Source organism: Carassius auratus, chromosome 30, assembly GCF_003368295.1.
Source record: "Carassius auratus strain Wakin chromosome 30, ASM336829v1, whole genome shotgun sequence".
NCBI lineage: Eukaryota > Metazoa > Chordata > Actinopteri > Cypriniformes > Cyprinidae > Carassius > Carassius auratus.
In genome coordinates, this window is record NC_039272.1 from 20,533,690 (window position 1) to 20,557,704 (window position 24,015).

The following is a 24,015-nucleotide window of genomic DNA, read 5'->3' on the forward strand; positions in this document are numbered from 1 at the left end:
TCTGCTCAAGCTACGCCGTGCATGCTGCAGCTACACACAACACCAATGCATGTGTGAGATCTGAAAACAGTGTGGTTTTCTGTGAGGTTTATATTTCAGGAAAAATGCATTTCTGATGTTATTGCCGTATGTCACTACAAAGGAAGTGTCTGCCATTAGTACATTAGGTACACACAAAGTTCACAGAAATGTCACCTAGGAGTTAGCTTGTAGGAATGCACAGGAAATTAAGTGATTACAAGCCCAGATTAAAAAAACATCTTTGTCTAAAGAGTTAAAGAATATACATTCATTTTGAAAATAGCGCAGAAGTTCACACTGAGTAACATGCACTGGGTAATATTCTAAGAACTGCTCTTTTCAGTTCTGATTTAAAATACGAACATATAACACTGCATTTATTTGAAGTTGCAATTACAAGAATTGCAATCATGACATAGATTTACAATTATGAGCAATAAAGTCACAACTGACATGAATTAAAATTTATGAGAAATAAATTAATGATTGCAAGAAATAGTCGTAACTGTGAGACATTTGTGGGAGATAGTCTTAATTTAAGAGAAATAAACTTGCAGTTGTCAAAAAAATTGTGAGATATAAAGATGCAATACCTAGTAATAAAGCTTTCTAGGACACATTTTTAAGATTTAAACACACAATTATAAGAAAACAGGTTGCAAGGAACCCCTTTAAAAAAAAAAAAACAAATTCATAGGTTGAAATGGATTTCCTTAGATACCAAGGGTAAAACAGGTCAAGTGGGGATGACATCCAATGGTCCACAAGCATTACTCTTATAGAACGTCTGTGCAGGTATTGAATCGTACACTCACAGTGCAGCAGTATTGAAAACATTGATTCTGTTTTTAATTATTGTCTGAGATGATAGATGACCCTCCATCACACGTCATGTATTTAACCTTCTTCCCACTCACTCCACTGCTCCGACTGATGTTTAATCTGCAGTTAATGAAAGATAAAACCTCCTAAGCTACAGCTTTTTTGTTGATTGAGCTGTCTGTGTTTGGAAGGGTGGTGCAGCTGACTAAGTGGCTGTATTACATTTTCAATGCTTCTGTGACCAAAGTCAATAAGCATAATTAAAAGTCATTCAGTGAAAGCAGGGTGCGTGATGGGTAAGCTCCACTTACACCATATTTTGTTACCTTCCCAGAAAATGAGCAGACATAAGTCAGTTTCTAAAATATATGAACATTATCTCCAATTTGACAGCCATATTAGCAAATATCAAAGTTTTTTTTTTTTTTTTTTTTTTTCAAAGACATGATGTTGTTTGTCTAAACAGTTCTTAACCAGCTATCCCATCAGCTCTCTTTGTGGTCATCTTGGCCCCCCGGTCCTCAGCTTTTGTCTCCCTTAATATTCATGTTTTTAATATTCATCATGGTTGACTTAATGACCTCATCACATTAACGGTCATTAAAGGATTTCCTTCATTTACACTCAGAATTTCAAAACATCTTCTTGTAAGGGTTATAGAAGCATCATTCTGGGCTTTCTCAATCCTGGTCTCAGTACATTTAGCATGTTTCATGATATTAATTAATGGTACACATAGTCGAGCTCAGTATTTATTTTTATTTTTTTGGTAATATAATCCAACTTATTTTTAACGTAGGAGTAAGTCAAGGAGTGTCAAACGTAGGAGTGTCAAATTAGTCTGTTATGCCACTTGATATCGTAAACTGATATTTAATATCATATCATTTTAATTCATCATTGTAATCATAAACACACCAATTTGTAGCACAAATATTACAAATCTAAATAATTAACTCTAATAATAATAAATAATTACCTGCATTTTCCCTAATGTGAATGTTTTCATGTAAAATTGCAACATACTTGTTGATTTTTGACAAAAGGGTGGGGTGTGTGAATAAATTCAGAAGAAATAAACAATTTTTTTCAGGGAACTAAAGAGGAAGGAAGCAACTGGGGAAACGAGCAAGTGTTGATGTGTGTGTGTGTGTGTGTGTTGTGTGTTGTGGATCTCAGTCTGTTTGTGAATGTTGGAATGGTTTTGTTTAATGACATTTCCAAGCAATGTTTTTATGCAGCTTGCCTGGATTGTGCATGCTTACATGCATATGCTTTTGCTTTATAGTAATTTGGGGTAAATAAAATAAATGCCAATGAAATACTGAAGAATTATAAAATGTACCGTGAATCATCCTACAGAACTATACGATGCAAGTAAAAACATAATGACCTTAGATGCAAAGATAAAATATAAAAGCATTATGAGCCACATCACTGGAACAGTTTAGATCACGTCCTGTTTTGCTCTCAACTTACAGTAGGTGAGACCTGATGTGACCACTTCCTCCACAGTCTATATACTTACAGTCTACATTCATGTATTTGAAAAAGTGATCTTGGTAAACATTGCTTTAAATACACAATACAGGGAAAGATGAAATAAGGAACTGAGAAACCGTTAACTGACACACACACACACACACACTCACTCATGCTCACACAAAGGACGAGCGAGAGAAAAAGAAAGAGAAAGGGTAAGAGAGTGATCTGTGTTCGATCCTTTGAAAACTAGAATGCACATGTAGAAGAATTACACCTTTGCTCTAGTCAACTGAAGACTCTGAGGAGTGGAATTTGTTGTAAATGTGTGCAGTTCTCAGTTCATGTGTGTTAGCAAATCAAGCTTGATTGTTGTCCCTCTAGACACCACCCCCCCATAACTCTTCGGAAGAAAAACCACAGTCCAAAATCATGTGTTCACTGGAATCACCTCCTTAGAGGAGATGAGACATGTTCTTTCTCAAGATATGTAACAGATTACATTGAGAGAAAAATTACATCTTGAGAGAGTTCTGCTTGTTTTTATTCTATTTTAAGGGGTCACATCATAATTGCTTATCATTTTTGTAACTTACAATGATTTGGACTAGATTTTAAAAGAAAAGTAAATTGCATACTATTTATTCGGTATGGTTTCCTTTATAAAAACAAATAAATAAATAAAAGAAGTGAAGAGAACAAGGTTGTTTCTCAATTTTTGACACCAGTGAGTGTTATCACTGAAGTGATATACTTATGATGAATTACCACGTCAGCATTCACGAAAGAGTCAGACACGTTTTGAGATGAAGCCAAGTCAAATGGCTGTTCACCCTGGGGTGTGTTTCTACTAAATAACTGCTCAGATAAAACATCCGATTACTGGAATTGTTGTTCTGGTTTGGAAAGCATTGCGTTTTGCTGTCATGGGATATAGAGCCAGTGTGTTGACTTAACTGACTGTTTAAAATCCAAGTATGGAGTTTAAAAGAGAGGAAATGAACAGAGTTATGATTTGGCACTAGAGACATGACAAGAGCGAGAATACATATCTCATAAATCATCTGATGTAGTTTGCATGAGCACTGAAATTAGCTTTAGCAGAGTCACCATGTGCCATTTATTGAATTAAAAAGACATAAAATCATCAATGGGGTTTTTTTTTTTTTTAATCAATGTGCTCTGTAGAGTCCTCATACCTTATATACGAATGCATATTTGCACCGCATTGACCGTTCTCTGCAGATCTCACACCTCCTCGAACACCATGATTGGTCAATTATATACAATGTCTGCATGCTATTGATCAAACTACTTTTCATCATTACCTTTAGCAAGTATTTATCCCGATCAGGAAGATATGCCCAGAAAAAAGGATGCACAGTATATTCAACCTATCCAATAGTCTAGTTCTATTTTCATTAGAAATGCAAATATGGCATAAATGATTATACATAACAATAATGTATATAACAATTGTGGCTTATTTGTTTCTTTCATTAAATGTGGTTTTATTAACAAAGTTCGGGAGAAGCACGATCAGATAATCATCTAATTTGGTACAGGTGCATCTCGTTTAGCTAATCATCTTATAGCACGCACGCGTATATATATCCAGTCTTCCTACCTCCTGTCCCACGACAGTTTTTCGGCAACCCTCCTCCACCCCAACTCCTCACTTCTAATCTATTTATCCCAAATTGGGATAGGGGGAGTTATTTGGGTTCGGGCTATGCTCCGGGCCCGGACCCCTCCCCCAGGACAGCACGCCAAAATATGCCTACTATTTGCCTTCAGATTAGATGTAAGGGTGAACTCGTGAAATGTGTGCTGTGGGCAGAATGTGTGCCATCATGTAGGTGCATCACATCAAGTTTGTGTTTTTAGAAAGCCTTGGTTTATTGTGACAGATTTAGTTGTGTTGTTCCCTTCGGCAGGTTGATTTTGCTCCTGTGGTAAAACCCGACAGAAGCCCTCTTTGTATTTCCTCTGTGAAACTGGGGGTAAGTGTTTACAGGGCAAGCCTCAATCTGCCCTCAGTCCTCATCATTCCATCAACCAAAAAATCCCGACTGTCTCAGCCTGAGAAAGAGCTGAGCATAATTTGGCTTGTAGCAGAACAGAGTCAGCTAAAGTGGTTAACAGTTTATAATTAAGGACGATGAAACACTTAACTACTCAACAGTCTGCTGAAAGTATTTCAGTTGTACATCATAAACCTGGTCCAAAATTAACACATGTCAAGTGCTAAATATGAGTAAAAGTGATTTAGGTGAGTAAAGAAATGAGAGGCAATCATTGACTTCACTAAATTCTAAAGCATAATATTTCATTGTACCTTAGGGCCTATAAATACACACACGTACAAACGCACACACACACACACACACACACACATAGATAGATAGATAGATAGATAGATAGATAGATAGATAGATAGATAGATAGATAGATAGATAGATAGATAGATAGCAACATGTGTACATGCATTTAGTCATCTTATTTTCATAATTCACTCACCATTGTCTATTATAAATATCAAGTCAACAAATTTCACTATGCCTCTTGATTTATCTGAGCCAGCTGGAGAGAACGGTACATGAAGTCAACTGATAAAAGACAAATTGGTAGTAATTGTTTGTCTCTTACATTTAGATTAAGACACATTGTACTGGGACATTTTCTGTTGCTAATGAAAACAGTGAAGTGAATTTAGACTCACGGCCAAATTGGCCATACTGTGATCAAGACAGGTTTGAGCACAACCCACTCTCTTTGTGTTGGAGGGAGTGTTCATGCATGCACACTACACTTGTCATCTGTCCAATATTGTGGGCTGCTCAGTGCACATATGTTCAAATACTCTGTGAGTGTCTTTTCTTATCAGTGTTCCACCTCTCTTCTGGTGCAGCTTGTTTCTTCGTGCTTCCCATGCTGTTGGGAGAGGGAGGAAGTCACCAGGGAACTGTTTCAGAGTTAAACGATGCTGGGACTGTGGTATTCAGCCCACATTTAACTCTTTGACCTACATTACAGAATGTGCTCGGGTCATGCAATCCAAATCAAAGATACAAAATGACAACAAATCCTAGCGAGGGAGAACGGGAATATATGTATGTGTGTGTGTGGGCATGAGAGAGATTATTCTCACCGTTCTCAGCAGAGAATCTAGTACCTATTCAAGGAAATGCACTTTATTCTCTGAACTTCACATGCTGTTTGTAGAATGAACACCTATTGCTCACTCAGACAAGCTTTACAGAACGTCCCATAGGGATGACTTGGGATCTCAATCATTAGTCCATGTTTCAGTAAAATGTGTTTATGATGTAGTAAAAACTGAAAGGATATTTTTCTTCCTTCTATGGCGGCTGTAATAAAGTCCAACATTACAAAGCATTTATACTGATTTTCTTGAAATAAATCATTAAAAAAACAGTAATGTGAATAAAAACTGGACTGAGGCAAAGTTAACTGTTGACTGTAAAAATAAATGTTTTATAGCTGACAACATGAAATGTGAACTCTACTATGAGCTTAATCATTAGAAATAATCAATAATTTACTTTGGAACAAATGCATGCTCTTACTGATCTCTTTTTCATAATAATAAAAAAAAAACTTTTTACAACATTTTTAGGTATAAAATTAATTAAATTAAATTACAGTTTAATTTAGTTTTATTTATTAAGGTGGGATATCCTTCCATTCCCCCTATGCAAATCACACCCTGTATATATATATATAAAATTATATATAAAATATATCTGTATTTAATAATATAAATAAATAAATATATATATATATATATATATATATATATATATATATATATATATATATATATATATAAACACACACACATACATATAAATATACTGTATCTATATATATCTGATGGTTAGAAGGGTTCATAGGTCAACCATAAAAATCCTCTGCACATCAATATTTTGCGAGCCTTGAGCTAAAAATGAGGCAGAGAACCAATCTGCAGTCTAAGTCACTAAATGCAGTACATCGTGACAAGAATATACAGTACAAAACCGCTCACTTTGGCAGCAATTGTTACAGTATGTCATAAGTATGACAGCTTTGTGGTTTATCAACAATAAACAATGACTGACAACATAATAGCTCATTCTGACAGGCTAGCAGGACACATTCATTTCAGACATCTGTAAAACAGCATATCACACAGCATCTGTGTGAGTGGCTGAAGGATAATATTCTGTAGGGAGAATTTATAGTTTGACCTCTTGAACAGGTTTCTAACACACTGTCGCACAGGGCTGTTTGGATGTGATTGGATTGCAGAACGCAGAATAAAAAGGAATTGCTGTGAAATTTCAGTTTACAAATAGACACTTTAACATGCATAAAAGGAATACTGGTTTCCAGTAATGTTCAATATATCATTTAGCAAGATGGAGATGAAAGGAATAGTACGTAAACATGCCAAATGTAATCAGCTGGAAAAAATGATGAAGGGGAAACACCTGTAAGCACTAAAATGACCAGAATATGTTCCATGATAACTTTAAAACCATAAGTGTACATTTTAACAGAAATTCATGTTCTGGATATAAAACAGGACCATATCTGATATGGTGAGACATGTAATGTATTATGCAATTAAATGCAATGGCCGGTGTAGTATAAATATGAAGCACGGTATGTGCTTTTATGACACTTCACAGATAAGGAACATTATTTGAGAGTGATAACACAAAACAGATGTCACACTGAACTCCTTCGTACTGTTAGTGCATCTGTGTTTGTGTATGTTTGAAAAATTGGGTGTTGGTAGCTGTGAGATGAATCCTAATCGCCTTTCAGGGGTTTCCCAGGAGTACCTCTGTCTCTGTCGTTAACTGTCCGTTCTTTGCTATTCTCTCCTTCCTTCTGGTTTGAATTGAATTGCTCATTTTCCCCTATGCATTTGTCTATTAAAACAGCCCTGTGTGATTATATTGTGTTTGTGCATGAGTGTTTGAGGGAGAAAAACAAAGAGGGAGGGTGCAAATATTAACAGACTGTCCATTTTTTTCTTTTTTAATAAATGAACAAATCTTTTGTTTTTGCTTTATGCTTAATTTTAAGAACTTGGTAAGATCCCAGGCTTTCATAGTTTGTGCTTCACCGAGAGAACACTCATAAAAGAAATGATGGCTTAAATTATGCCTGTCATCTCTGACTTTCATGTGTGTTTTTAACACAAGCTTTAGTAGAACAAGTCTTGACACTTGCCAAGTATTCTCCCCTGGGCAAACCAAAAACAACAGTGATCACCAACTCAACCCCTGGAGAAAATGTGAGTGTGTGTATGTATGTGTATTCTGCTTATGATTCTTTGTATGTTTATACTGGATACTGTATGTGTGTGAAGAAAGAAGATAGCAAAGGTGGTTATCGGGGGCTTTACCTGGGTCTGTAAAATACTTTCAAAGACAATACTGGATACTTAAAGGACATCAACAAAAACCAGACTGTCAAGTTGTCTGCTAAAGCTAGCTAAATTTAGCTTAAAGAGACATGAATTGAGTAACTCACTAAAGAAGCTGCTTGTCGAGATATCACGTTGATGCCTGCGGGTTTTCCAGATATACCTGGAGATTTTGTTGAGTAAGAACCGCTTGAGGATTTTGAACATCAAATACCCATAGCTTTCACAAAGATTCTGCATTTCTCGAGGAGCACATTTGCATTATGCTGACACTATATATGCACATTTATATACATACTGTATACTAAATATTTACTCCAAAGCTAAATGGATACTTTAACTAAAACAAAGTTAAAACCAGAGTGTCATTCACATTACTGCAAACCAATATTCATTTTATGCATGTTAAAATATTTCCTTAAATTCCAGTTTATATTTCGATGGTGATATTTGGGCTGCAGAAATTTTACCCTAAGCTGTAAAATATACATTTGCATATGGCAGAGTCTTGCATTTTCACCTTTGTTTATTTCACTGGTAATTTTGGAGAGTGTGATTAGCATAGCTTGAACATCTGCAACATAAAATCTGAGGTATCAGTTTCAGAGATAAGCAGATATGAATGAAATTTAACCACATGAACTGACACAAATAGCTCCTATTGATCTGTTTACTATTTCCACTGCTGACTAGTCATTTAATAACTTTCTCAAAACTCTTCTCTCATATATTCTTCCATTATTATGCCATATAGGACTGACATGAGACAGTTGAAACTGACTCATCTCTAACAGGAGTGATGGCAGGAATTGCTCTCTGGCCACTGTCTATATTGCTATGATATGCTCACTGGATGAAATCAGAAGAGCATTACTGTGCATTATTAGCACAGTGTTTGCTGAATCATTCAGATTAATATCCATTCAATGGAAAAAGTTTAATAAAACTATTTATAATCTCTAAACTGACTGACTGCATGGACTGACTGCAGTCCAACATGCTTCATGTGTTTGAGTGTTTGCGGTACAGCACGTGTGGACTTGTTACCACTTCACCCAGTGGCAACAAACTCTCTGCTTATCTAAATAAGAGATAAAGAAATAAACTTTACTGATGCAAGCAAACCACAGTCAGCATCCCATATACCAACAGCGTCTCACTTCTCTCTATTTTCTTTCCTTTTCTTATTATTTACAATTAAATAACTTATCTACAGACTGCATTTTACAGAATCTTGCTGATAACACGCTGTCAGAACTGTCATGCACGTGCATCATCAGATATATTATTCAAACCTGATAAAACCTTCTTTGATTCAATCTTTTTTAGTCATTACTTATGTACTGCTTTTGACATAATTGTTTATTTTTTTTGTAATAATGAATTTAAATGTTGGTTTGGCAGACACTTGATTTGTTGCTGCTGCTTTTGCACTTGTGTGCAAATAGCATCCAGTAGATTTCCATTCTGTAAAACTGGAACTTGTTGATCAAATTACTGCTTACGTAACATGTCTGTGTATGTGTGTGTGTGTGTTTGAGTGAATCTGTGATTCATACTTGTACAATAAGCCCAGATAGACATTAAGAGCTAATATCAAGAGCAGTTTATCTCTCATGTCTAGTCAACATATGGGAAACACTCATAGGCTTATATTTGAAAAACACTCCAAAATGAGTTTTTAACTTGTTGACTGATTAATCCAAGAAAGATTACTTTCTTTCCCCAAGAAAGAAACTATTCTCAAAGAGCAATTCGTTTAATAGGATGAGATCATATTTCCCAAAGCACATGGTCTCATGATGATTTTAAAGTTGATCAAACGCTGTATTTTCCCAAGAGTTCATTATTACCTTATGCTCATATTCAGCTCTACTGACATAACCTTCACCTGTAAGCATTAAGCACATGGTAATATGTCTGTGTGTAAGTGTATGTGGAATAACAAGGTCATTGAGCACTAATGAATCCGAGGAAAATTGTGTTATCCTCCATCTGTCTGAACACAACCTCATATCCTGTCCAGCACAGGTGAGCTTCCCGCCCCTAAAGCCCTTTTCATGCTTGGACCCGTAATTTGACCCACAATTTTTGTTTCACTATTCTCAATTCAACCACAAAACATGTCTGAAAAAAAAAAACTAAAGGTCTCTTCACTAAACATTAACAGTGATCATTTTTTTATTATTATTACAGGACGTGCATCGACAGTCAAACCAAACGGTCAAAATTTTATTGCTTCCTCCTGTTAGTAAAAGGTTGCCAGCTCCTTTAGCTGTTATCGACCTTGTTCTGAGACAGTAATGATTATTTGAGAGGAGTTACAAAAACAGCGAAAGAAAGAGAATAATTGGGTTCCTCTCGAGTCCAGACATCTGCTTTTTGCTATCATCAGTTTTCTGTCACATGAAAAACACCAAATTTACTTTGGACTGCAAATATATTACTCACTGAATGATTACTACATTATACAGTTTCCACTGTTGTCACGACAACTGTTTTTGTAGAGAATTATCACTTAATATTTCTGTCTAGGTATTTCTAATAAGACGTCGGGCTTACTTGTGATGGCTAAAAAACTAAACAAAAAAAATGATTTGTAAGGACATTTGAAGCAGTTTTCGTCTGAAAGGTTTATTAATCTTATTAAAACAAATGTCTTGTTCTAATAATTTTTGATTTTAAGGAAACATTTCAGTGATTTAAGAGCAGATGTGCATGTTCAATTCTCTTAAGTTAGTTAATGTTCATATGAAATGAAGGTAAACAAATTCAGAAAATTCCCACAAGGAACTGGACTTTGAATCGGGGTTTATGCACTTGTAATTGACTCAACTGTTGCAGCTTTCCTTACATACTGTATGACAAAAATGAGCTTTTAAACCATGTACATACACACCTCACAGAAAATTGATCAGAATAGGTGCATAAGCAAGCATATTAGGATGAACGTCTTGCTTGATCTGGGGTCATGTTGGTTACTGTTGGGATCGCATTGTGTAGTTTTTGAAACTTCAGCTTTTGGATTCCTATACACTTACATAATATGGACTCACACAGATGGTTTATTTGTCAAAAAATGTTTTTGTTCATCTGAAGGGAGTCATGTACATATGGCATAAGTGTGAATAAGTGATTAAAGAATTGTCTTTTTTTATTTGTCTTTTAGGATATATGGTACCTAAAAAGCATGTTGTTATTTAAGTATAAAAAACCAAGTCTCCTTCCACTATAGAAAAGTGAAGCCAAACTCTCCCAAGACGAAATTGCAAAATTAAGTCAATATGGCAGGCATTTCAATTTAATTTGCTACTTGAGTATGCGCAGTAATCTTACCCATGGTATAAATACCCGACTCATACTCAATTTTCACAGCATTTTCATAGCATCTTATTAGATAAGCAAACACTTAAACTTGATATTAAGTGTGTAAAATGACATAAACCTTTGTGAAAATTTTGATTTGAAAAATCTGAAGTTTAAATCTTTTTTTTTTTTTTTTTTTTACATGGAGAGTGCGGCGTTTAAGACCTTAATCAGCCATCGGGGGCAACCAAAATGTTTTGCCATCATTTTTCAGTAAATTTGTGCAGAACACTTCATGTAAACAATTGCATCAATGAAAGCTTCTGTGTGTCCACATTCATTCAGAGAAGCAGAAAACAGCTGGCAGCCTTGTATTTTAGTGCTTCATGAGGTTACAGTTTACAAGCAAACTTACATCTGTCATTTTTCAGGACTCAGTCACCTGTTTAGTGCAGTGGTTCAGTTTGTTTTTCTTGACCTTTGACCTTTTGAAACTTAAATAAAATGTTTAATATAATATAAGGAAGTCTCACTAGAGGGGTAATGTTTTTTGTAAAAATGTCAAATGTTTTCTATCAGCTTGATTATAATTAGCTGTAAAACACAGTAGAAGTCTACATTATGCCTCTATTTAGAATGAGAATGAGTTCCTTTAGTAGATTTGTCTCGCCTGCATAGGAGTTGGCTATTTGCTGAATGAGACAAAGCACTTCCTGTTATCACTTCTAACTTCCTGTGTGCAAGACAGGGTGAAATATTTATCCAATGAGAATACAGAAACAACATCTATTCTAGTCCATCAAGGCTCTGTTAGTGTTGCTAAGCTTGTGTATCAACAAGCAAGCTTGAGGCTATATTTCAGCATCTGAGGGCATGAGAAAAGTCTGAAAGTCACAAGGATGGAGTAAATATGTGAAGTATATTGAAGCAGAAATGTTCAAGTTTTGCAAAATGTAATTTGATATCAGAATTTGTACTTAACTGTGGCATAAAATATACTTTTATGCCACAGTTTTGTTCAGTTTTTTATCTCCAAAAACATGCAATAAATGCAATAAATGGTTTTGCATCAGGAATTGGCATCTTCCTCTTATGCGTCATTGGTTATCTAACCCTTCCTCCCTCTTCAGCTCATAATCCTGCAGTGAATCAGAGTGTCACAAAGTGAATCCATCGATTACTTTTCGTGTCCTCAGATGTGTCTAATATACAATAGACACAAACTATTGTCAAACCCTTTAAGTCAATTGAATGGCCTGGTGGAAGTAGTCAAAAGGAACAAATAGAAACGTGTGTTTATGTCAGTTTACATGCTTCATTCCAGCAGCTGTTGCAGTGTTTTGCGTTTGTGTGATCAGTATCTTCATCTCTGTGAAAAGTTCTTACAGCCAGGTGAGAAGTAGCTATCCATTAGTTATCCATTAAATTAATTAACAACACAAACCAAATAACATTTTATCTCAAAGGCATTACCCTCACACAGAGGATCAGTCAAAAGAGGCTGTTGATTTTTTTTTTCTTTTTTTTTTAAAGGACAGTTCACCCAACCTGAGAACTCTCACTCTCATGTTGTTCCAAAGTTGTTCTGAATGATGTCTAGGAGCTGTCAAGCTACCAAAAATATATAAAAGTGCAATAACAGTTGTCACAGCTATGGTGAATGAAACACACAAAGAAGACAATGAACAATGTAAATAGTCTAATAATCCACGGTAGGCCAAACACAGGATGGACAGGAAGGATCACATTTAGTAGGCCGTAGTAGACTTTTTCCATTTTGAATGAACTATACCTATACCTATAGTTTAGTTAAAGCTCCAGTTCACTGAAGATTCACTCAAAAGATTTATTATCCACCTACTTTAAATGATGTACTTTATTTCAGATTTATACCTGAATTCTTTCTATTAACTGATTTTATATTTCAGTGACCATATTTGATAAATGCAAAGTCATGGATGTTCAAAACAGGATGTTCTACACCACATTAAGCTCAATGTTTGAGAGACATTCGTGACTCTGGACCACAAAACCAGTCATATGTAGCACAAGTATATTTGTAGCAATAACTAACAATACACTCTATGGGTCAAAATAATAATTTTTTTTCTTGTATGCCAATGATCGTTAGGATAAAAGGCCACTCTAAGTTTTACCGCACAATGCCACAGATGTTGCAAGTTTTGAGGGAGTGTGCAATTGGCATGCTGACTGCAGGAATGTCCACCAGAGCTGTTGCCTGTGAATTGAACGTCCATTTCTCTACCATAAGCCATCTCCAAAAGCATTTCAGAGAATTTGGAAGTACATCCAACTGGCCTCAAACATCAGACCACGTATAACCACTCCAGCCCAGGACCTCCACATCCAGCATCTCCACCTCCTAGATCATCTGAGACCAGCCACCAAGACAGCTACCGCATCAATCGGTTTGCATATTTTAAATGATGTACTTTATCTCAGATTCATACCTGAATTCTTTCTATTAACTGAGTTTAGATTTCAAAGACCATATTTGATAAATGCGAAGTCACGTATGTTCAAAACAGGATGTTCTACCCACATTCAGCTCAGTGTTTGACAGACATTCGTGACTCTGGACCACAAAAGTAGCATAAGTAGCAGAGGTATATTTGTAGCAATAGCTAACAATACATTTTATGGGTCAAAATAATATTTTTTTCTTGTATGCCAATAATAATTAGGATATTAAATAAAGATCATGTTCCATAAAGATATTTTGTAAATTCCCTATTGTAAATATATCAAAATTAATTTTTTTATTAGTAATATTCATTGCTGAGAACCTCAGATTCCAGAAATTCTAATAACTGTATCTCGGCCAAATATTGTCCTATCCTAACAAACCACATATCAATGGAAGGCTTTTTTATTCGGATTTTAGATGTTGTATGAATCTCAATTTCAAAAATGTAACCCTTATGACTGGTTTTGCTGTCTACACTGTAAAAAAGAATTTGTTGAGTCAACTAAAAATATTTTGTTACCCCGCTGCCTAAATTTTTTTTGTTATCTTGACAAAAAAAATCTTGTTGAAACAACTTCAAACTAGAGTGGAGTTAGTCCAGGTAACAAATTTCTTTAAGTTGACTTGACTATTATTTTCTAGTCCAGTCAACTAAATCATGTTGTGTCAACAGGGATTTTTTTTTACTTCGATCAATAATCATAAACAAATGTTACTCCACTGCCTTAAATGTTTAAATAAAGATGACAAAACACTTTTTTTAATGTAATTTATTTAATGATAGAGACAACACTTTCATTCACATTTAAATTGAACAAGCAATTTGCTGTCAACACATCAACTGATAATTGATAAACAAAACAAAAAATGCAAAATACAAACACGTCTAAAGATCTGAACCGACACTTGAAAGTGTGATGTATAATAAATAACATTGGCATGGGATTGAGAAACAAATAGTTGCATTTCAATTCATCAGATCAAAACCACAGGGATTGTTTTTAATTTCATAACGCAATATGAAAATCAGAAGGTTGAACTTTGCATATTAACCCTGCACAAGTTCACATGCACTCCCCCCACCATAATGCAAGTCATGGTCAAAATGAGAAACCAAGGTATATGTAATATAATATCACAATTAGTTACAAAAAATGAGTGTACTGTACTTCTGTATAATAAGATATTAATGGAATGAATGCACATGGAAGCACAAAGACCTAAACAGTCAGATTCTAAATTTCATAGCACAACATGACCAGACAGAGGTGTTAACATCAGAAGGATCTTGAAAGTTTCCAAACTTGTCCCCCATCATAATGCTACATACTGAAAATGTGTACATACTGTTTAAGAAAATGAGAGGTGAAAAAACATTTGTTTACATGAGAACATGCATATTCCAAGTCATGACATGTAAACTTTAATGTACATTCTATATAGTGAAAGGCACAAAAGAACCTTTCCTTATAAAAAAAAAAAAAAACACTACTTTTTAAGAAAGAGTGCGGTGGAGCCGAAAAGTGAACACTGAAAAGTGAAAGTGACATGACATACATTTGTGCTCTTCATTTAACCCATCCAAAGTGCACACACACAGCAGTGAACACACACAGTGAACACACACCCAGAGCAGTGGGCAGCCATTTATGCTGCAGTACCCGGGGAGAAGTTGTGCCTTGCTCAAGGACACCTTATTTGTGGTGTTGAGGGTGGAGAGAGTGCTGGACATTCACTCCCCCACACCTACAGTTCCTGCCGCGGTAGCGAGCACATGGTGGGAGCAGTTGATCTTCACAAGTTTTTGCAGAGCCTCAATGGTGTATTTAATGCGCTGGAGGTAGTGGATGTTCACTGCATACAGACCCATTAGGAGTCCAAATGCCTTGGGGACATGGGAGATGTCAGTGATGACAGGATGTCCAAATGAGACCAATGTTGGTTATTCCTTGGGAAGCACATCACATTGCTGCTCCTCAGTCATATTCAGAATGCCCTCTTCAATTTCTTTCTCAACATCCTTAATGTCACTGGATGGCTGGGAAAAGAAAAAAAATATTACATTACTTAATAAATTTATAAACGAACACACATATGTACATACACTATTAAAGTTGTGTGTTTTGTTAAAAGCACAGCTACCAATTAATGCAAAGTGTAATTCACCTTCAAGTAGAAGATATTTTGAAAATTTTAACCAAAAATGAAAGTCAAAATTAAATGGTGCTCCTCAACGGTTTCGTTTAGAAACATTCAAAATAACTTCCTGTATTAAACTGTTAAAAGCCTGTACTAAATTCTTTGTTCTGCTGAACACAAAGAGTTTAAAATCCCATGGGAAGATAAGTGTAAAATACACCCCCAGAACCAACTATTCTAAAAATGGGGGGAAATTATTTTCTTCACTGGTATTCTACATGATTTTTGAATGACATAAAATGTGACAAACCAATACAACATTCAGGTTTTTTTTCTTAATCTGATTCTAAGTGTCTAATCTGTCACACCATTTATACAATGATCAGAAAATATATTGGTGTAAATAGGTATTCCTTTTAAATAATAGTCTGTTGCACTGCATGTTCAGAGTAAAGCATGACAGGGCCGTTTCATAGTCAACGCGGGAAACGCAAGCAAGAAACGCGAGCGACGCACTCCTTTTCATAGTCTAAACAGTGAACGCAAGCGTCACGGTTGATGCGTGTATGCAATACACGGCTCACGCAACAGGGGGTAGTAGAGTCAGGTGATATTAGTAGAGTCGGGTCGCGTGATATTCAGATTACAATGGCAACTGAAGAGGAGTGTATTCTGTTGCTGATGAACTATGGTATAAATGTGGATAAATATGTATAAGCAATGTCGCCCCCACCGACAACGCATAGTATTGCGTGAATCGGCACGTTGCGTATCAAAAACTAGGACCACACATTTGGCTACGCACCGACGCATAATGGCGGCCGAAGCATAACGATGCATAGCCTCGGGGACAGGTATGCCTACAGATGAGTTGACTATGAAATGGCCCTAAAGGGTTGGTTAACCCATGTATGTTTTATTCACCCTCATGGCATCGTAGGTGTGTATGACTTTCTTCTTTCAGACAAATCCAGTCGGATTATATAAAAAAATATTTATGGCAATAGGTGGGTGTTTTTTTCAACAGTCCAAAAGTAGTCAAATAATGTGCATCAATTCATAATAAAAAGTACCTCACATGGCTCTGAGAGGTGAATAATGTCCTCCTGTAGCGAATCCATGTGTTTTTGTAATTAAAAAAAAATACATATTTAAAATGTTATTCAAAACATATTTAAACCCTTTTCTCTCACTTTCGTAAGAGCCATTCCGGTTGGATGAAAATAGGACATAGGGGTCATGCATGCACCGATGATTAGTGACGAACACGGAAGAGCGGAGGAGAGACAACAATACGCCAATCACGAAGTAGAATCACAAAATTAGGCTTGCACGTATGATAGTCAGTGGAAGAGAAAAAAAAGTGTTTACAACTTTTTAAATATGGATATTTTTCCTACAAAAAGTGCATCGATTTGCAACAGGAAGCCTTTATTCACCCCCCAGAGCCATGTGAGACACGTTTTATTGATGGATGGGTGCATTTAATTTGACTATTTTTGGACTGCTGAGAAAAAAAACACACCTGTCTGCTGCCATTAAATAACTTGGAAGAGCCAGGACAATTTTAAATTCAACTCAGATCAGATTCGTCTGAAAGAAGAAAATCATATACACATAGGGTGCCTTGAGAATGAGTAAAACATGGCCTAATTTAATTTTTTTGGTGAAACAATCCTTTAAGCAAAGTTGCTAATGGCCAATATGCTAGAACTGAACATTTTTCAGGATTCAAAACAGTATTCAGCAAAATAATAAAGAATGGCTATGTCCATAAACAGGGTTTCTGGTGGTTTTATGAAGATAAATTCAACACTTTATAAAGACATTTTAAATACCAATTATAGAAAATTCACGGAATAAAACTGGGAAAATTAATGTCAAATTATGTTCTCTAAATTTTGACGCGGTTTTCCAATGCAAATATCTACATTTTCGTAAAGGGTTCACCCAAAAAAGAAAAAGAAAGAAAATTGTCATTTACTAAACCTCAAGTTGTTTTAAACCTGAATTAGTTTATTTCTGTTAGTCCCAGTCCCAGATCGTCTAACACAGTACACAGATCGTCTAACAACGAGTTACAACCCCAGATCACCCAGATTTCATCTTCTTCTTTTACCTGGATCACATCACTGCAGACTGATGGTGCTCAGATTGGTCATCCACAAGCGTAATCCCAGCAGTCATGTCCTTGAGTCCTGCTCAGAGCCTGTGTGCTTTAATAAAAACAAAGGGATGCATTAAACAGGGCCTTACAATTGTAAAGCATATAGACTCCAATAAATGTGCATTTATAAATAAATAAATTTACTTACAACTTCGTCCAAGCTCTACAATGTAAATGCCATTTCCATTATGTCTGCATATCTTTTTGATGGATAACTGCAAAAGGACTCGCTGCGGTCCATTCACAGGATTATTGAATTCTGCGCTGAATCTTCAGTCATTCAAAAATATCATAAACATGAAAAATACAAAAACATGTTAAAACACTGTAAAATAATAAACATACATATAAATAAATCTTTACAGAGAAAGACAAATGTATTGACAAGTTTGTATTAAATGCCAAAGACAAACTATACCATCCAGACAATGCTTTTAAATGACACAACACATAATTATAACACAATAAAAGGAAATTTAACACATTTGTGTCGATCGTTATTGTATCTCTATTTATACAAGATATATGATATTATTACTTTTATTCTAAAATATATAGATTTAAACGTACGCAATTTACTTATGACCGTATATTCACCATAGACTATATAAAAACAGATATTCACGCAGTATTACACTGGGTTCTAGGTTCTAGTGAGGCACTTGAATGACTAACGTTACTTCAGAAAACTGAAAGAAGAGTTTGTAACGCTACCTTCAGAACTTCATCTGAACCGTAGACTGTAAAAAAATCATCAGAACTAAGCTTATGTCAGCGATATCAAATGTAACGTTAAGATACGCGCTCCAGAAGAACTCTGAGGGAGGTGCTCATCTATGGTGCTCATTTGTTTCCCTTATAACATGCAGAAAAGACACAGTTCGAGTAGGAATCTTCTTTTTTCTCCTAATGTTTCATCGATGTATATTCGATGTATACGCTGTCAGGTTTAGAGCAGTTCCTTTTTTTTATTCCCGCCGTTCTTAATCCATAGTGATCCGTTGAGCTCTCGCGCTCTGTTTGCACGGCCTCTAACGCAGCCCTGGGCTCAAATAATACATACAAACTGTATTTTTATCGTTCTACACATAAGTTCAGCTCCGCTGTCCCGCATGGGAGAATATCTGTTTTAATATTTATAAGGAGAATACTGTGGAACCGCCTGTATTTTGAGGCTTCAGAGTGCCGCGAAACTAACATTTACATACAGTAACTTACATACAGAATATACGACTCTTTAAACAATACTTACTCTTCTGAGACAACAAATGTAATTTTACACATTAAGCCAATAAATACGAATATTTTACTTACCAAAGTTGTATTCTAGTCAAATGTCCAAACTTTGAGGAGAAACTGACTACAATGGCTGAAGTCCTTCTTCTCTCTTCAACAGCATTCAGGAGAATGACGAGATCTCGCGATAAGTGATGTTGTGAACGTGATATTGCTATTGAATTGAGTCAACAAATTTTTTAAAGTTATGAGGACAAATGACCTAGTTCAGTCAACTTTCAAACTAGTTGAGACACTGAAAACTTAAAATTTTTAGTTGAATGAACAAATTCAGTAACTGCAAGTTGTGTCAACATAAAAAAATTCATTGAAACAACTAAATTGCTAAATAATTTTTTACAGTGTATGGTAAAATATCTTTGATATGTACTTTTCAGTATTAACATTCCTTTTGGCAATCACATGCCACATTAACAATAGCAACAAGTGCAGAGTCCTTTTCCCTTTATGATTTGCTTAAACAAAGATTGATCTGTTTCATGTATACACTTTTAGTGAAAGTGAAAGTGAGACCTAATTTAAAACCTAATATTCACCTAAAACCATGGATATGTAATGTAGGGATTAGTACATTCAACTATATTAAATTCTGTAAAGTTAAATTAATTTTAATTAATGTTCAGTGAATAATTACGAAAGAGACTGAACAAGAATGTGACTCAGTCATGCCATGCGTTTAAGTGAACTAATGATTTACACTGAACAAAATTATAAACGCAACACTTTTGTTTTTGCCCCCATTTTTCATGAGCTGAACTCAAAGATCAAGACATTTTCTATGTACATGAAAGGCCTATTTCTTTCAAATATCATTCACAAATCTGTGTTAGTGAGCACTTCTCCTTTGCCAAGATAATCCATCCACCTCACAGGTGTGGCATATCAAGATGCTGATTAGACAGCATGATTATTGCATAGGTGTGCCTTAGGCTGGCCACAATAAAAGACCTCTCTAAAATGTGCAGTTTTATCACACAGAACAATGCCACAGATGTCGCAAGTTTTTAGGGAGTGTGCAATTGGCATGCTGACTGCAGGAATGTCCACCAGAGCTGTTGCCCGTGAATTAAATGTTCATTTCTCTACCATAAGCCGTTTCCCAGGACCTCCACATCCAGCATCATCACCTCCAAGATCTTCTGAGACCAGCCACCGGGACAGCTGCTGCAACAATCGGTTTGCATAACCAAATAATTTCAATGAAAGCTGCTAGAAGCCGTCTCAGGGAATCTCATCTGCATGCTTGTCGTCCTCATCTGGGTCTTAACCAGACTGCAGTTCGTCATCGTAATCGACTTGAGTGGGCAAATGCTCAACTTCGATTGGCACTTTGGAGAGGTGTTCTCTTCATGGATGAATCCTGGTTTTCACTGTACAGCGCAGATGGCAGACAGCATGTATGGCATTGTGTGGGTGAACGGTTTGCTGATGTCAACGGTGTGGATCGAGTGGCCCATGGTGGCAGTGGGGGTTATGGTATCGGCAGGAATATATTATGTACAATGAACATAGGTGCATTTTATTGATGACATTTTGAATGCACAGAGATACCGTGATGAAATTCCAAGGCCCATTTTTGTGCCATTCATCCACGACCATCACCTCATGTTGCAGCATGATAATGCACGGCCCCAAGTTGCAAGGATCTGTACACAATTCCTGGAAGCTGAAAACTTCCCAGTTCCATCATCATCCCATCATCCACATAATCGCAGATGTGTTGTACTGCGTGAGGCAAATGGTGGTCACACCAGATACTGACTGGTTTTCGGGCTTAAACCCTGTTTTCTTTCTTAGGAACAGCACATGGGGAGAAATATGTTTGCTTAATAGCCTCTCTCAACTGCATAAATATTAACAAGGACGAGCAGGCCATTAATGTGTGCACATTCACAAAACATTGTGATGGTTAAATATTAAACATGCAATGTGTCCAATGCTCTGAGAGAACACTTAGCCTATGTATACAACTTAAATCAACAGTTGTTGTTTTTTCTCTCTAATATATTATAAAATTAATTTATGTTTCCTTGATGCTATGCATAAAATATTAAATATATACTTTAAAGAAAAGTCCAGCAGTAAAAATTATATGTCATAAACTGAACTTTTGCCTAATTCTGGCTTAACCCAAGCCCTGTTTGTGAAACCAGGCCCATAAGTTTTTAAGATGCTTTGTCTCAGAACATTTTTATGGCACACATAAATTCTAGTAACATTTTTAGTTGTAGTAGTCATTAGATTTGAATTATTTTTCTCAAGCATCACAAATCTTTATTGTGATGAAGCAACAACATTTAGGAGTAAACTTTGTGAATCTTAGTAGAGTCGTGTAAAATATAAAATGATATTTGAAATGTGCTAAAAATTAAATTATGAAAACACTTGGTTGGTGGAAGCCATGTCCTTAATTTCCTGTAGAAAAATATTTTTTGAGTCATTCACCGAGTTTTATTGTTTTATCTAGACGAGGTTAATTTGTAAAATGTCTTATTTTTCTAGCTCTTTGTCTGTTAGACAACATCTCTGAACAGTCTAGTTCTGAACATATTAGCAGGCAAATGTGCCTGAATCCAATTTAATTTGCGTGTAAGATTAATGTCGCTCTGGACAACTGCAAAAAAGTCTGTGTTGTGTGTTCATGGAAAATACAACAAACAATAAACCTAACAAAATGAATGGGAAAACAAACATCATGTCCAGAGGTTAGGCTCCCTGCATTGAATAGCCTTTGTATGTATACAGTATGTGTGTACCTGTGTTCTTGTGGGATTTTGTTGGTATGTGTCCCAGACTAAGGGGTTTTGAGAATTTACTTTTCATGTGCCTGGAAGCTGCGTTCACACAGCAGAAACACTGGAGGTTTTGATCCACAGTGTGGGAGATGTCATGGGTCATAAATTACATAATTCTGTGAGTGTGGTTTCTTTGTATGGCTTTGTACTAAAGCCATAAAGTTTGGAACAGGCAAGTACTTTAGTTAAGGACTTGCAGTTCTTGACTGGCACTACATGTTAAGCACTTGCATGTGAGTACAGTATGTTACAGTAAATGTCATTGTTTTTCCTGATTATATTTTTTTCTTCATTTAAATATTTTTGAATACAAAGAAGTATAGTGTAGTTATTATTTGAGAACACAATTTGCTTGTAGCTTGGCAATGATTACATTTTAATCCAGATTTACACAATATAACTCATGGACTGAAAGGAAAAACAGATGTTTTTTAAGACTGCTGAGATGGACGTTTATCTAATTCAGAACTTTCTTTGATGTGTTTTTTTTTTTTTTTCAAATATGAGGTGCAAAACACATATATAGATTTTGTAATTGTGCTTTGTATAATACTTTTGATAAAACATTTTCCATCTGAAACATATACAAATATTACGACATTGATTCGATTCAGGTCATCTGTTAAATTCTAATAAAAATAAAATCATTAAATTATTATTTATATTCTCAAGTCATCTTATCTGTTGGTTGTTAAAAATGCATTCTTAACTCAAAATGTGCTCTACACATGAGTTATAATGATATTTGTTACATGCTGTTATTATTATTATTATTTTTTTTTCAGGAAAAAAGACATGAGAGAGAATTACATATAATGCTATGTAATATACAATATAATGCATTTGCAGTGTTGGGCAAGTTACTTTTAAAAAGTAATTAGTTACAGTTACTAGTTACTTCTTCCAAAAAGTAACTAAATTAGTAACTCAGTTACAAATTTTTAAAGTAACTAGTTACTTAAGAAAGTAACTATTGCGTTACTTTCAAGTAAAATTAAATTTTAAATGCTCAAACGTGACCCCACCTCTACCCCTCTTTAAAGGAACTTAAAATACATGTGCATGTTCAATTATTTATGATAAATCTGAATATTATAATGAAATGGACACTTAATACAATACATTATTAACAGAAACATGAAACATTGTACACACATCTAAAAAAAAAGTTGCTGTGGGACAAAGTGAGACTAGCCTCCAATCAAATGGCATGTATGTAGATATTATGTTTATATAGTGGATCAATGCAAATAACACGATAGATTTTTGGGAACTTTTGATATTTCCTTTTATTGTTTCTTTAATTTCTTGAAGGAAAAAGTAATGTATATACTTCCATTTAGAGAAGGCTACTTTTGGATTATTTGGGCTCGTCGCCATACCTGTCTCTGGTTGACTGACTGGCTTGTGTTGTTCGTTGTGTGTCCTGTCCTGTCCGATGATGGGTCGTTCGCGAATGAGCGTTAGTGATGATGGATCGACTCGTTCGCGAATGAGCTTTTGATGAGTCGTTCGCGATTCGCGAATGAGCCGACTCTAAGAGCCGGCTTTTTTAGTTGAACTTCGGGAGCTGGCTCGCATATCTGAAGAGCCAACTCTATTTTTTTCAAATTTAGCCTATAGAAATTAAATAATTATGTAATAAAAATTGAAATATTATAGTCAAAGTCATTTAAAGAGCCGTTTGTGAGCCAAAGAGCCGGCTCTTTTCAGTGAGCTGAGTCAAAAGAGCCGAATTCCCATCACTACTATGCGTGCTTTCGAAAACCCGCCCAACTCTACCTCTGATTGGCTTACAATGAAATTTTACTCTACCTCAGCCAATCGTCAGCATTTATGCGCTTGTCTCGTGCTCTGCCCACTAACCAAGGAAGAACAGTAAAAAAAAGTATTTGCCTCTCGCTCAGAGATCTAGTTGGTCTGATGAAAAAAAAAAACAGCTTCATCATCAGTTATAGTAACGCGCCGCATTTTTTGGCAGTAACGGTAACGGCGTTATTAAGATGAGAAGAGTAATCAATTAGATTACTCGTTACTGGAAAAAGTAATGCCGTTC